The 13,665-nt window shown below is 38.8% G+C and overlaps 1 pseudogene; it reads left to right on the top strand.

Moving 5' to 3' along the window:
* The first annotated feature begins 788 nt into the window (after positions 1-788).
* LOC102831935 lies at positions 789-11,958 on the top strand (annotated as a pseudogene).
* The last annotated feature ends 1,707 nt before the right edge of the window (positions 11,959-13,665 follow it).

Raw genomic sequence — 13,665 nt, 5'->3', positions numbered from 1 at the left:
AAGACTTCCAAGGCTATAAATCTTGGCAGGAGCAGAAAACCTCAGCGTTCTACCCCAAAGTGGCTAGTGGGTTTGAACCACTGACCTTGTGGTTCACAGTCAAGTGCTTCTCATATGGAGCCACTATGCTCCCCACTAATATACATTGTTGTTGTTGTTGTTAAGTGCCATCGAGTCGGGTCCGACCCATAGCGACCCTGTACAGGGTTTCTGAGGGTGTAAATCTTTACGGGAGCAGAAAGCCTCATCTTTCTCCCGCGGAACAGCTGGTAGTTTCGAACCGCTGACCGTAAGGTTCGCAGCCCGATTCGTAACCACTACGCTACCAGAGCTCCTTACTAATATACATAGGTGTTAATAATAGATAATTTTTCAGGTATTTACATCCACTTGAATCTTCCAAATGAATTCACAGTAAAGTTATTGTGAAGTTTTAATAATAATAATCCAGTTGATACTGATTCCATTTGAGAGACATGAAAATACAAAACTGGAAATAACTTATAATACAGGCCAGATGTCTCATTTTAGAGACAAAAACTGAGCCCCAGGGTAGCTGTGACCTTCCCAAAGCTACATAATTGATAATTGATAGCGTCAGGATGACCAGCTGGGTCTCTTAAACTCCAGCACTTTTCCCACCAAACCAAATGTCCTCCTATTCTTAAGAAATGGATTGAGGCAGAATCAAATGAGATATAGCACTCTTCTTTCTCTGTGCTTGCTTCCTTCTGCATTCTTTTATTTTAGTAGGTAAACACACTAGCCCTTGGGAAGAGAGAACCAAAATGGCTGAAACCAAGACTGTAGAAGAAGAGATTTCCAATGATAATTTATGCATGACTCAAGCTCAAAACTCCAGAAAAGGTAAAATTATGTGCCAGTGTCTTGTCCTAACTAGTACTGGGATCTATGTCACCTCAGTTTCCTTTTTAGTGTTGCACACCAACCTCTTGCTACTACCAGCGCCAAGAAGACTCAAGAGTTATAAATGATACAAAACAACTTAAAAGAGTTCATTAAAGACGGTTTCATGATTAAAAACAAGAAGAGATCATTCCAAAATGAAAAATGAAAAATGAAAAGATAGTCCAATAATATCATTAGAAATCATATGAACTTAAAGGAATTTCTCAATCCTCATCACAATCCCATGAGGTAGGCACATTAGTATCCCACTTTTCTGGATATAATACTATAGACAACTAAGGACACATAGCTACAAATAGAAAAGCTGAGATTAGAATCCAGGCATCTGGTGTCAAGATGAAAATACATTAAAAAATAATAACAATCTATTCCCATTCAAATATTAAGGATAGTAATAAGCAAATTTGATATCGTCAGTGTACATTTTGGCACACCAGTAACCACCAGCAAAATTAGCAGTGCAAGGTGGGGAGGATTTTCAGGAAATTCAACTGACACAAGAGCACCATTCTCATTGCTCTAATTTCATATTCAATGTTGTTGTTGTTAAGTGCCCTCAAGTCAGTTCTGACTCATAGCGACCCTGTGTAGGGTTTCTGAAGAGAAAGCTAGTGAGCTTAAACTGCCAACCTTGTGGTTTGCAGTCCAGTGCTGATCTTACAATGCCATACCAGGAGTCCTTATTTTAGATGGTGGTGGTGGTGTGTCATAGATTCGGTTCCGACTCATAGAGACCCTGTACAGGGTTTCTGAGGCTGTAAATCTTTACGGGAGTAGAAAGCCTCATCTTTCTCCCATGGAACAGCTGGTAGTTTCAAACTACTGACAATAACAACCCGACTATTGTAGAAATATAACTTAATCAGAAGTAAAGTGATTATTTTAAATTGTTGTTGTTGTTAAGTGTCTGCTGTCAAGTCAGTTCTTACTCATAGCAACCTGGTATAGGATTTCTGAGGAGCAGTTGGTGGGCTTGAACTGCCAACCTTGTGATTCACAATCCAGTGCTGATCCTACAATGCCATACCAAAAGTCCTTATTTTAGATGTTGTTGTTGTTGTTGTTATGTGCCATCGAGTTGGTTCCGACCCATAGCGACCCTCTAGAGGGTTTCCAAGGAGCGACTGGTAAGCTTGAACCACCAACCTTGCAGTTCAAACGGACTTTTTTAGATAACGGAGCCTAAATCAGTAGAGGTTGCCAGTCAGACCCAGATAACACTCAGAAGTGAGCATAGTACTCAGACAGTTGCTGCAGAAATGTCCCAAAGACACACAAAGTGCTTCTGAGGCAATATTCTACTACTTCACTAACTGCTCTTTTATTCAGACCTGGTTGGGTCTTCCCACTGGCTCTCATCGGATGGTTTGCGTTCGTTTGCTATTGAAACATTCTCTGTTTGAAATCTCATCTGCAAATTGCCTGATTCCTTAGAGTAAGTCTCAGTAATGTTTTCATTAGTGACTAGTACTTTTAGATCCTGGGTTAGATTCTTATAACACAGGTGAACATATTCATCAGAAGAAAAAAAAAATGTGTGAAATGTGATTACTGCAGCATGCCCACCTTCCAAGGCTATGCTGCAGAAACTTCAAAAGGATACACGACACGTGATATTCATGCACTGAGAGACTTATTGTGTTTATGAAAAATGGTAAAGAACTTATAATTAATAGCATTGCTAGTTTTCATAAACTAGTCCTCCCGTTGTGGGTTTAAATTCTTTTATGGCAAACTGTCTTTCCAGCTTTAGATTTTCAAAATGTAACATAATGTCTGTTGCTTGTGACTGCACAGTGACATTTATTAATAATCATGCAAGCCACAGGCCAACAAATGAGACCAGAACTTTTACTACTTTTTCAAAATCTTAAAGAGGGAATTTGAAGATCAACCATATTTCCACCGAATCCTAAATGTGTTGTTTTCTCAACATTGTAATATTATATATACTAGCGGAAATTTATTTGTCAAGGATTGACTTTAGATCATGCCTAGAAGTTATTTGAGTAATCAATTGCACATTAAAACAAGTTGCTAACTCTTAGTACTTTGAGCAGGGTAAGATAGCATAATGGAAAGTTTTAATAATAAAGAGAATTTTGTAAAAACATGAAAAGAAGGAGAGATGCTAACTGGTTGCTAAAAAGTGGGAACACTTGCAAACATGGAGGCAAGAACTTGTAATAGCATGAATAATGGTGGGTCTCCCAAACCTTTCAATACTTAGTGGTAAAAAACAACAATCATAATTCTGTGGGATGTCTGGACAGCCCTACAGTATGTGTCTCTTGTTTTCTTCCTATTGAAATGGTCAAGACCCTAGAGGTCAAGCCAAAACACACACAAAGTTTAGGACCTCAGTGTCTCTATGTCATTGTCAAAAGCAAGTTGCATGGCCAAGGTAGAAATCAAGAGGTGGCGAATGACCCTACACCTGTGATAGGGCCTTGCAATGGTATAGATATAGGGAGGGTAGCAAACTGGATGAGTCATTTTTTCAAAGAAAGAAATCATAATAGGGCAGAGTCAAAATAGCAGAAGATCTTAAATTCAGTGCTCAATGGATCCTCTTTTCCTAGGTGGGATTGGCTGTGTCTGTTGTCTTCTCCGGGTTTCTCTTGTTTGTGATGACCCCAGGAGTCATCCCTTTATCAGCACTGATGAGAAGGAATACATCCTGTATGTACTGGATCAACAGGTACATTGAGGGACTCCCTGTCATTTCCTACTATGTCTGCCTGGATACCTCTGGTGTGAAGATGGCAGCGCAGAGAACCCCTGTCTCTGCTGGAGTGGGTATTGGTATTGATATGTACTTTCTTCCAGGATTCTTCTCCAGGCTGGTCTGTTCCCATTAAGGTGATGATCAAATCCCTACCACTTTGGTCCATTTTAGTCTCATATTTCTGTTCATCTTAGACTTTTAATATCTTGATGGCATACACACCTACATATATCAGCTCTGTACTTCAAGTGAGTCTGATAAATGTAAGGTCAGTGTGAGCTCCTCGCTTTCTTCTGCTTGAATGTTTCATTGTCTAAGCCTCAGTCGTTCTCGTTGCTACAAAGTCAGGGGTTTGAGCCCAAAGGCCTTCATGTAGTTAATGTAATTGAGTTAATATATGTTCTGATTGATATCAGTGTGACATGCTACTAATTGCAGCATGGTGTTATGGTTCTAGGTCAGCAAGGTATTTATAGAATGTCATATGCTTAAGGGACCTGTGCAAAAATTTTATATTTAACCCATTCAATATTTGTTGAACAAGGCACTCTTCTGGTAGCATACACAATAAAGTGTTAACCAAACAAATCCTGCCTTCAAAGAACTTGTGAGAAATAAATTCAAATTTGAAAATAAGACATTAATAAAAGGATCTACATTCCCAATAAGGATTCATACTTAGATTGGTAAATCACTTTTTTAAACATTGTATTAAAGAATGATATACATAAAGAGAAAAGTATATATATATATATATATATATATGTATGTACAGTTCTCAGAAATGTCACAAAATGAACAGATTTTCTGGCTTCGTGGAGACTCTTAATGTCTGCCATGTACCTGTCACAAAGGTAGCAAAGAATGCACTAGGACTCCATGGTCTGTTATTGAGAATTCACAAAGCCATGGGATCACTGTTAACTCTTGCCCTTTGTACTTAAAAAGTAGCTTTCTCATACTGACTGTATTCCTTTGAAGAAAATCTGACAAGTGACCAACAGAAAGCTGACATTTTAGTGGTCAGAGTCTAGAGAGCAAGCACAGTCATAATGCAAAAAGGTGGGGAGTAGGGAGGTCAGATAGCCTAAGGAAGGAGTAGCTGTGGGTATTCTTAAAAAAAGAAAGATGGCTTAAAGTAGGCAACGAAACCAGAAGCCTCAAGTCACAGAATCAGGGGACAGGAGAGCTAAAGAAGCAGGAAGTCAGAGCCAAGACTGAAACTGGCTATTGGGAATAATTTTCCTTTTGTGTTGGGTTTACAGGGAACCCAGCCTCAGAGGGTAAAGCTGAAGAGAGAAGGGTTCAGTTTGAAAATGGAAAGACAAGATGGAACCAGATGGTAGAGTATTCCATGCTTGGAAATCAAGAGGTCTGGACTACCATTGCTCCCCTGGTAGTTCTGCAATAAGTCTCACAAAAGCAATAACCTTGGTTTACTTATCTGTGCAATAAATAGCTTGGACAGGTGATAGTTAAATCTTTTCCATGGTTTGAATTCTCCATAATAATGGGTGGTCTTTTTTTCCACTGAGACTAAAATTTGACTTGCATTTTCTTCAGGAACATTTTTCAAAAAATGTTTTATTGTGAATTATGTGATCATTTACATGGAAGAGCATTAGCTTTACATTCATCCTATAGTAAACCATTTCATTTCCATGGTTACAATCCCCTCCATGCATCATCAACCAACCAAAGGGTATACCCTGCAAGCCTGCTCCCCGGTCCTCAGCACACAGCCCCTCTCCCTCTCTGGGTCTAAGAGTCCCCAGCCGCTCCATCTCTCCACATCGTTGTCTCTGCCTCCATGTCTGATGTCACGCTGCTCCTGGACTGTAAAGTCAATCACTCCCCTTTCAGGAGCATTTTAATTTAGTGGTTGATTTCTTATCTATGAACAGAATTCAAAATTTTAAAAAAGCTATATAAATAGGTGTATATTGAAATTCCTATTTCTATCCCTGCTCCTCATCTGCCCTGAACGCTGAACCTAGATTCCACATAACTATTTTTATAAGTGTATTACACATTCTTATATTTTTATGTAAATACCAGCATACTTGGGTGCACATTTTCATTTCCCAACTTGATTTACACAAAACATACGTGCTGCTTATGTTTTATATATTAGTTTTTGGTTTTTTGTCACTTAAAATACCTTGGGGAGCTTTCATAATAGTACATAAAAACATTCTTGCTGAGTGATATTTAGATTGTTTTTAACCTTTTGAGCAATGCTGCAGTGAAAAACTTGTTCATTTGCCATTTTGTGAAATTTTCTATAGAATATTTTTTTTCTTACAACATTGGTAAGTTAAAGACTAAATACTTTATGAGCTTTTGATATTGTGCTAACTTGTTGTGTCATGCTACCCTAACAAAAACACAAGTATGGGGCCTTTAAGAATAAAATTGTCTCCCAATTTTGGAAGCTACAAATGCAAATCAGTTAGCATAGACTCCCTGGAAGGGTTTATCCTTTTCTGTTGTCCTGGGTGTTTCTTGGTGCCTCATGCCCCCTTGTGGCTGTATCTTCACATGTTGTCTGTCTTTTCCTGTGTGTGTGTGTCTCCTCACACACACCTACGTGATATGTTCTGATTGTATAACTAAAGAAACATTCTTTTTCTAAACAGGATCTTATTTACAGTTACAGGGATAATAACTTCCACATACATTTTTAGGAGACACAATGAAATCTATTGTTGTTGTTGTTAAGTGCTGTCAAGTCTGTTCCGAATCATAGCATCCCTGTATAGGGTTTTGGAGGACCAGATGGTGGGTTTGAACTGCTGACCTTGTGGTTCACAGTCCAGTGCTGATCTTACAGTGCCACACCAGGAGTCCATATTTAATATTTATGAAGAGTCGGTTCTTTGCCAACTTGTTCCATGAAAAATTATATCTCGACATAGCTTTATCTTGTATAAATGAGATTGAGTATACATTGTAATATATGATGGTGGTTATATGCCGTGGAGTCAGTCCGACTCATAGCGACCCTGTACAGGGTTTCCGAGGCTATAAATCTTTACAGGAGTAGAAAGCCTCATCTTTCTCCCACGGAACAGCTGGTAGTTTCGAACTGCTGACCCTGAGGTTTGCAGCCTGATTCGTAACCACTACACTAGCAGAGCTCGTTTTGTAATATATGAGGAGGCTTCAAAAAGTTCATAGAAAAAAAATCCACATTTTCACAAACTTTTTGAAGCCCCTCATATTTAGTAACCATCTATCTTTGCATATGTTTAGGAACCCTGGTGACACAATAGTTAAAACACTTGGTTGGTAAATAAAAGGTTAGCAGTTTGAATCTACCAGTGGCTCCACTCAGTGGGAGAAGGATGTGGCAGTCTGCTTCCATAGATATACAGCCCTGGAAAGCCAATGGATCAGTTCTGGTCTGTCCTATAGGCTCACCAAAGGTCAGAATTGTCTCAATGGCAGTGGGGTTTGTTGTTGTTGTTGTTTAAAATATTTATTTTCTCTAAAATGTTTTTATACTTTTCTTAGTTTTCTGCTTGGTTTTTTATCTTTTTTAAATGTTTTATTGTGAATTATGTGAGAGTTTACATGAGAGAACATTAGTTTTACATTCATCCTATCATATATCATTTTATCGTCATGGTTACAATCCCCTCCATGCATCACCAACCAACCAAAGGGTATATACTACAAGCCTGCCCCTGGTTGTCAGCACACAGCCCCTCTCCCTCTCTGGGTCTAAAGTCCCCAACTGCTCCATCTCTCCATATCATCATCTCTGCCTCCATCTCAGGGATCACTGCTTCTCTGGGTAGGGTCCCGCTCTCTGCTCTTCTCTCTTGATGTTCCCAGGGACCTCTGCTCCTAGACTGAAAACTTAATCACTCCCCTCCTTGCTACTTGCTACATAACATCTCCTTTTATATTTCCAACCCTCACAATCAGTCCTGATGTTTTTTTCTTTTTTATATCTGATTACCAAGGATCTTTATATATGAAAAGTATATCAGTCTTATTCCATAAATTCAGTCATATGCATATTTCCCCTAGTCATTAAATTATATTAACCCCATCAAATACCAATGAATTTGTATCAGTAGTGACAAGTATGTCAAAAAAAGTCATAGTCCAGGCATCAGTCTAGGTCATGGTGGGGTGAGTGCTGAGGGCCTACCTCAGGTCTGATCCTCAGAGTGGGATCCTGTCTGCTCTGCCGTTTGTATCTGGCTTTATCTGTGTTATCCTCGGAGGTCTACTAGCTGATTTTCTCTTTTCCAATAAAATTCTCAGACTTGTCACCATAAGAAAAGTCTTCACTGCCATAGGTAAGGAGTGAGCCAGTGATGGGGTGGAATTCTCAGGAAAACCACCTGTTTACTCTGTGTCTTTCCTTCTCCTAGGAGTTCTTCTCCCATCCCTGCTCATGGTGTCCCTGTACTGGGTCAGATCCAGCACCAGCACCACTGTGGCTTTCTTGATACTATTTCCTGCCATCGGCAGTTTATGTGACTCAGGATTCTTTGTTAAAATCTTGGATATTGCTCCGCGGTAAGGATACTTTTGCCTTGTGCTGAATGAAGCTCAGTTAATTTCAGCTTCTTTAGCCTTCTCTGACACACAGGCAAGATGTGATGTGTAAGAAGTCACAGAAAATGTCAACACCAGCCTTGCATCCAAATACATTCTAAAAGGAACCTAAATTGGGTCAACCGTTGTGAACTTAGTTTCTCAAAGTGAACACAAGAGTGGTTAGTGGCTTCTAACATTACAGCACAACTAGGAGTTGTTGTTGTTAGGTGCTGTTGAGTTGGTTCTGACTGATAGAGACCCTCTGCACAACAGAACAGAACAGACTTCCCCAAATTTCTCTCTGTGGAGAAATGCAGCATACAAGGTTGGATAACTGATAAAACTTAGGAGACTCCACAGACTATGCTCAAGTAAGACTTTAATAAGGTCTGTGGCAGAGCAAGGGAAAGAAAGGATAGGTAAAGATCAGAGATGATGGAGACTTCTATGTGTGCCTTTCAAAGTCCTTTCATAGTAACACAGAATAGGCTTCATTCTGATGGTGAACTACCATGACACTTGAGAGAAACCCTGGTTTCAAGGGATCCACTGACTCATCCAATGAGGGAGTTCTGTACCCAAAACAAGCATAGGATCAGGCTTAATAGCAGAAACCAGGAGAACATACAAGACAAGTACAAACCATCAATCTGTTCATTTTCTATAAACAATGTAGACAAGTTAGTACAAGTTGCCACTTGGAAGTCTCAGACCCTAGGACAGGATTATATTAAACACTATTCAGCCCATTTTATTCAGGTTTGTCTAAGGGTCGATATAACGCCTGGTATTCCTAGAGTTGCAACAGATGAGCTGAGATGAATCCTTTGCTTATAGGAGAACATTTCTCTATTTCTGTCTCATACACAGATATGCTGGCTTTCTCATGGGATAATCACAAGTCTTTGTACTCACAGCTGGAGCCATCTCTCCTACCATGACTGGATTTTTTAATCAATCAGGTGAGGTCATATGGTCTGGAAAACCTTCTTAAGAATAAAACTTAAAAAAGAGTGTATGTAGGATCTGTAAAGGTTCATCAGGCGATTTCAAATTAAAGGTATTTTTGTCCCCGTCTCAACGTGACTCACAACTGAAGAGATACAAGCAAACGCCCTCATTCCCACTGTAGGTCTGGTCATGCAGGGAAATTACCACATGCTCAAGGTATAGAGCAAGGATGATTGAGTGAGCAATTGGATTAGTTTATGTTTTCTCAGTTCTTATAATGTGAGCCTTTCATGATGCTTATCAACTTGTCTAGCAATAATCTTGGCATTCTGGCGGACACCATCCCATAGAGGAACAGAACAGTGAGAAACCCTGCGCATGAAAAGCTCATTGTTTTAGCAAAGTGATAGTGGGTGTCTGCTTGGTTGGCAAAGCCCCAAAGGGAACCTCATGCAGGGGACTTGCAGTCTCTGTCTTTTCCTTTTATGAATAGTTCATTTTTTTATTTTTCTTGATTTTATTATAGAAGTTTTTAGTAGAACTCTTCAATGATCATATTAAAGGTAAAAAAAAATTACATTTAGATACTTTCACACCATATTCAATCATGCATAGTCCTAAAGAATGCTTTTCACACTAACAATAAGTTTCACCACTAGGAAAAACCAGCTAAACTTTTGCCAGTTCAAGTTTAAGATTACATTCAACATTCTGTGTAGTTTTGGTCAGGGACATTAAGACCTCTAGAACATTAGCTAAGATGAAATAAAGGGCTAATGGAATAGTAATAGATCATAGGTAGAAATTTAACTTGATGTTTTGTATAGAGAAATTGTTAGTATAAGGAAGTTGTTCCGTTTCTTCTTAACTACAAAACTTTAAGTGCTTTTTTATGTTCTTGTTTAATCAATCATGAGAAACAACTGTGTTGTCAGTTACCATAGCAAATAATGTTTAGGTACATGTTGTGATTAATGAATCTATAGAAAATAATAGGTGAGGGTAGAAATAGGAGTTAAGATTTAGAATTATGTTTTAAGGTTAACTTAAATTATGTTTTAAGGTTAACATTTTAGGATGTCAGAAAGATGGATGAAAAGAACTAGATATGAATAGACCAAGAAAAAAACTGTTTTAAGAAAAATACTTTTGTCAACATTGCATAGACAAAAAGTAAAAATTGATATAATCAAGAATGTGTAATGCTTCAAAGAAATTGATTATTATGAGATCATGGGGTATTATAATGATATATAAGGAGCTAGATAATTGAGTAAAATCATCATCATCCTGAATTCAGCACAAACCATCGGCTCCGTGTGATTTCTTCAGCCAACTCCACATCTTCCTTCGTGAGCCCCCTAATAAGTTTGTTGGGGCTGTTCCCCGACAGCATTCCTTTTAAAGAGTAGGGTGACCTACCATGCTGATTTACACAGAATTAAGGGCTTCTTGAGATAAAGGGCTATTGGTGCTAAATCTTTGGAAGTTTTAGGCAAAATATAATGACTTGAAATCCAACAAATATTGACAGAATGAATGAGCGAGATGCTGAGTGAATGATAGAATAAAAAAACAACATGCACCTCAAATTTATGCTTTAAATAGTTAAGGCAGAAAGTTTTCTGATTGGCATGGCTTGCACTGTGTTTTCACATTTATAAAGACTTCAATGCCGGAAGCTGCAGTTAAACCAAGCAAACCCATTATTGCTAAGTCTGTTCCAACTCATGGAAAACCCATGTGAGTTAGAGTAGAGTTTTGCCACATGGGATTTTCAGTGACTGAATTTTCAGAATTAGATTAGTAGACTTTTCCTCTGAGGTACCTTTGGGTGAACTTTTGGTTGCTGACCAATAGTTAGGTGTTTATATAATCCAGAGACCTGAAATCTTCCTATAAATTTGTCATAATACAGAAATTCATATAATGGCTTTAAACTTTTCTATAGAACCTTACTTATATAAATTTTACATAAAGAAAGATACCTATGATATTCATATGAACATTCTTCTTTTAGGTCCCTAGGGTTTCAAGAAAATGGATGGCATTTAGCAAAGAAGGGATTGTCTTTATAGCATCGTCTGTTCTTCTTGCTTTTTTTACTTTCTTTTGCGTGAAGCTTTCCCTTTTGTCAATTCTGTATATTATAGTAAATGACTCTGTAATATATAGATTCTCAGCTTGGTCTTGCACCCCATCATCCATTCCATAAATAAACGCATATTACACTTCAGTATGTGCCAGCTAGACACTACCTAAGGAAATACAGCAGATAAAAGTTCTTGCCCTGATGAAGATGTTGTAGGAAAGCAATTGACAGAAAAGAAATGTAATAAGCACAGTTTGGGTACATTGGGTAGTGGCAAGTGCTAAGAGAATAAATTTGAAAATGGGAATAAGACATATAAGAGGCGAGTGAGGTTCCAGTTTTAATAGGTTGGCTAAAGAGCAGCTTACTGAAAAGCTAACATTTCAACAAGGACCTGAAGAAAGTGGTGAACCATTTGGGTGAAGAGTGTTCCAGTAGAGGAATAAATGGTCAGAACAACATCCAGGACAACCAGGAAGATCACAGAGGTATTTATGAGCCACAAGGGCAAGAACTGGATGACAGTTAATGCCTCCTGGTTTTCTGCCTCCAGGATTCAGAGCTGGGTTGGAGAAATATCTTCTTGCTTTCAGCTATTATTAACGTATTTGGTTTAGTCTTATACCTCATCTTTGGCCAAGGACATGTCCAGGACTGGGCTAAAGAGAAGACAAATACTCTTTCAGAGCTAACCAAGTGACACATTAGCTACAGAGGATTATTGTTCCTTGTTTTCCCTTATGGATTTCCCTTTTATGCCTGCTTGACTGAATAGACCTTTAAATTTAAGTTGATTTTGTTTCTAGTGTCTTTCCAGAGACCTTGGTTTTTGTTATACTGAATAGTCTGTCTAGAGGTTTTACAGGGAAATGAAAGGCCAGTTATTTAACTATGAGTTCCTCAAGCCAGAGATGTGCCTGATTTTCATCATTTTTTTCCATGGTTATCCTGGTAAAAGCATTAGGATTTGGAGGACAGTTTCTCACTAAAGCAAAAGATGAAGCTGGTGCCTCGGATGAAAACTGAGAATCATAAGGGGAGTTGGGTCCAAATACCTAGAATTTGAACCTGGTGGGCTGTCATGAAAAGAAATGCTGAAATGATAGAAACCATTCCTGGGCCAGCAGGAAAACGAACAATGCTGGCTCATATCAAGTGGGAGTATTATAAGGTCATTCTGGCTTGGGCAAGATGTCTGGTTGAAGAGCGCTAAGGAAGAGAGAACACAATCAACAGATTCTGTTAAAACAAGAGGAAGGAGTGACTTTTAACTGATATGGAGATAGTGAAGTAGACTTGAACTACATCAGATAACTTGCTTTCTATATGTCCTAAATTTGGAATTAGATTCACCTCTGTTATATGTATGTAGCTGTTGTGAAGTGCTGTCAAGTCACTTCAGACTCATTGTTGTTGTTGTTAAGTACCGTGGAGTCGATTCCGACTCATAATGACCCTGCACAGGGTTTCCGAGGCTGTAAATCTTTACAGGAGCAGAATGCCTCATTTTTCTCCCACGGAACTGCTGGTAGTTTCGAACTGCTGACCTTGAGGTTGGCAGCCCGACTTGTAACCACTACGCTGCCAGAGCTCCTTTTTTTAAAGTTCACAAGCCTGTAAATCTTTCTGGAAGTAGCCTGCCTGGACCAAGAGGCAATTGTTTGAACAGAACGTGGGAACGCTGAATGGTTTAAAATTAAGAATGGTGTGCGACAAGGTTGTATTCTTTCACCACACTTACTCAATTTGTATGCTGAACAAATAATCTGAGAAGCTGGGTTATATATAAAAAAAAATGTGTCATCAGCATTGGAGGAAGACTCCGTAGTTTTGTCAGGTGTCCATGGCTGCTCTGATCTTTCCCCTGCTTGGTCTCACCCAAGATGGCGGCTCTGGGAGCAGCTGAGTGTCTTGAATTAGAAAGCAAGGATTTCTTGCTTCTGCTACAAATTCCCCTAGCTGTAAGCCTTCCAATATTCCTTTATACGTGGTTCAGAGTTCTGGCACCATCCCCTGAGCCTACTTGGTCTGATATTCTGTGTTGTTGCTGACAGACCTCCTCACTGCACTTCTACCTGATCTGTCATCTTGTTTGTTATCTTTAGTTTCTTCTTGTAGTCAGTATTTAATCCATTTATCTACCCTTTCCTTTAAAACTCAGGCTTCCAGAGTTATCATCTTTATCTGTTTATTTGGTTTATGATGTCTTTGTTTAGAGTCTGTGCAGCTTATCTGCTTTGTCAGAAGTCTGAGCCAGGTTAATAGCAGTTAATGTTAATAGCAGTCAAAAGCAAGAAGACATTTATCTAAACCAGCTCTGAATCCTGGAGGCAGGAAACTAAAAGCCGTTATTTGTTGCCTAACTATTTTCCCTCATGGCACATAAAAGCTCTCCCTCCTGCAACTT

The sequence above is a fragment of the Chrysochloris asiatica genome, unplaced genomic scaffold (genome assembly GCF_000296735.1).
Source record: "Chrysochloris asiatica unplaced genomic scaffold, ChrAsi1.0 scaffold00213, whole genome shotgun sequence".
In the NCBI taxonomy this organism is placed as follows: domain Eukaryota; kingdom Metazoa; phylum Chordata; class Mammalia; order Afrosoricida; family Chrysochloridae; genus Chrysochloris; species Chrysochloris asiatica.
Note: the sequence above shows the minus strand (reverse complement) of the source record. Positions and strands in the feature narration are given on the sequence as shown.